Source organism: Silene latifolia, chromosome 3, assembly GCF_048544455.1.
Source record: "Silene latifolia isolate original U9 population chromosome 3, ASM4854445v1, whole genome shotgun sequence".
NCBI classification, from domain to species: Eukaryota; Viridiplantae; Streptophyta; class Magnoliopsida; order Caryophyllales; family Caryophyllaceae; genus Silene; species Silene latifolia.
Genome location: NC_133528.1, coordinates 20,804,450 through 20,807,238, shown reverse-complemented (window position 1 = coordinate 20,807,238; position 2,789 = coordinate 20,804,450). Strand labels below are relative to the sequence as shown.

The window sequence follows — 2,789 nt, the reverse complement described above, 5'->3', positions numbered from 1 at the left end:
TGTCCTTATTTTCCTACATTGTTCTACATTCAAGTTATAATACAAGCATTCCTTATTCAAGTTCACTTGGTTATTTGTTCTTCCTTGCAAGTTCATCTCCATTACAGTATTACTATTCTAGTTTACAATTCTACATTTCCATTTACTTACCGCATAGTTATTCGTTAGCACGTTTATTATATTACACTAGTAGTATTTTTATTACATGTTATATCATTTAGTTTATATAATTAGCACAATAATGTTTTGCATTTCTTATAACAAAGTTTATAGTTTTCATTGCATTATGAGTAGCTAATTTCCCTTAGTCTAGGGGGCTAGGGAAGCCATGCAAAATCAAGTATATAAAATGTTAAATTAGGTTGATATAATATTGTCTAATTGTTTCTATCACATGTTTGCATCGTCACGTTTAATCTATGTTTAAAGGCCTTATTCATCGATTATGTTTGTTCATTCATTCTAAAGTCGAGAGGCACGGAATTGAATTAGACTAAGCATGTGTAGTAGGACGACCTAGTCATGGACGAGAGTTTCTCTAGGACGCGGTCTATGGTTGACACTAATGCCGAGGTGGTGCCTCTAAGCCTAAACAATTGACAATGTTATTATTACCGAGTTTATCATAATCGTATATTTACCTTTGCATGTGTGACTCGATTCCCCTAGAGTCCCTTTTTTTATATAGTTTACATCATAATTTTTGTTAGTCATCAAACCAAACAAAAAAACCCAAAACGAAATCGATCTTGATAGAAATCTTCCCATAGCATTTCACAACGCAATTCCCGTCTCTCTGTGGATTCGACCCCTACGTACTACATTCATTTATGTCTAGGGTATTTGTTTTTGCATAGGTGTGCGATAGCCTATTAAATTTTGGCGTCGTTGCCGGGGAGCACGGTTTTATTGCGTTTTGAATTGTCGATTTTATCTTGTTTTCTTTTGTCTTGAGGAACACTCCTTGAGACCGTTACTTATCATTTTCCTAGAAATTGTTGTCTTATGCCCATGTCCTCTTAGTGGAGAATTACTTTCACCGGATTCCGATCCCGAGAAAACCTTTAGGAGAAGACGACGTTTTTGGAAGGAAGTGAAAGAAGCCTCTTCTCCCGAACAACTTGAAAGTGTTAGAAAGTCTTACCTAGACGATCTAAAAATTCTTGAAGAGGAGGAGGTTTCAAGTTCATCATCTCCACCACCACCACCACCATCTACTACTAAAAAGATGGTGAAACTTCCGATCACTCAAAGCCCACCGCGGCCATGCTTTCGACCGGTATCACAACTACTCAAATTACCGCGCCGGACTTCGAGATCAAACCGGCTTTTATTAGCCTTGTGAATAGAAAGCAATTTGGGGGAAGTCCCTTGGAGGATCCCAATTTGCATATGCAAAATTTCTGTGACTATTGCTCCATGATCCATCAAACGGGCGTCACTCAAGCCCAAATAAGGGAAATACTTTTCCCTTTCTCTTTGAAGGACAAGGCCAAACTTTGGATCAATAGCCTTGACCGCATCGCCATGGGAATCACCAATTGGTAGAAATTGGCTTTTGCTTTCTATCAAAAGTTTTTTCCACCGGAGAAAACTCAAACTTTGAGGAGCCAAATCACCGGATTCCGCCAACAAGCTCTTGAGAGCTTATATGAAGCTTGGGAGAGGTATAAAGAGCTACAAAGACAATGACCACATCATGGGCTAGATGATTGGTTTCTAGCTATAACATTCTACAATGGAAGTTGTGCCGAGTCCCGAAGGATTCTTGATTCCGCCAACAATGGGCGGTTTGATCAAATTGACACCGATATTGCTCATGCCAGGATCGAATCTATGGCGGTCCATGATGCACAATATGTCAATTCCCGAAGTGTGCCACTCAAAGGTAAATAAGAATCCTCCGACAACTCCGTCTTGCTAGCTCAAATTGCCTTACTTCAACAACAATTGGCGAAAAGAGATGCTAGAGATTCCCTACAACAACTCAATGTCATGTCTTCAACAAGTCAAATCATTGTTTGTGAAGGTTGCAGAGGTGCGGGTCATTACACCGCTCATTGTCAAGCTCCTATTGAAGAGGTAAATGTGTTTCAAGCTTTTAGACAAAGTTCATATCCACCAGGTACATTTTCCAACACTTATAACCCGAATTCAAAATTCCACCCGAACTTGTCTTACACTAGCAACAATGTGCTTAACCCTCAACCCCCACCACAAAAAAATGCCTATGTTCCTCAACAATAAAAGTATAATCCTCCACCGGGTTATCAAAATCAACAAAGGCCACCTCAACAAAAACTACCAACAAAATCAACCCCCACCACAAAATGCCCAACAAAACAACCAAGGAGGAGGTAAACTTGAGGGCTTGATAGTCCAAATTCAAAGGGAATTATTGGCTCAAATTCAAAAGAATGATCAAGCTCATAGTGCCGCGGTCAAGATGTTGGAGCAACAAGTGGATCAACTAGCCACTTCTAGCTCTCAAAGGAAGACCGTTTAACTACCACCCCAAGGTACGCAACCACATGAGACCGTTAATTATATCTCCTTGAGAAGTGGTACAAGCTATGATGGACCCTCCATGACCTTGGATGACGAGGTGGTTGTTAAAAAGCCCAAGCTTGGGGGAGATGACAAAAAGAAGGTGAGTGAAAAACCTCTTATTAAAGATCGTGTGCCATTTCCTCATAGGTTATTGATGCTAAAGAGAAAGAGCAAGCTTGGTGCCAAGGATGTTGAGTCCCCTATGCCCAAAGAAAGTGGCGTTGGAATTGTGGAGGAAG

At 40.2% G+C, this 2,789-nt stretch overlaps 1 non-coding gene across 1 annotated transcript; it reads right to left on the bottom strand.

The window, feature by feature from the left end:
• Window positions 1–1,599: 1,599 nt before the first annotated feature.
• On the bottom strand, window positions 1,600–1,706 carry LOC141650020 (small nucleolar RNA R71). Its single transcript, XR_012546085.1, has one exon. It is a non-coding gene; the product is annotated as a small nucleolar RNA R71 (small nucleolar RNA).
• Window positions 1,707–2,789: the final 1,083 nt, after the last annotated feature.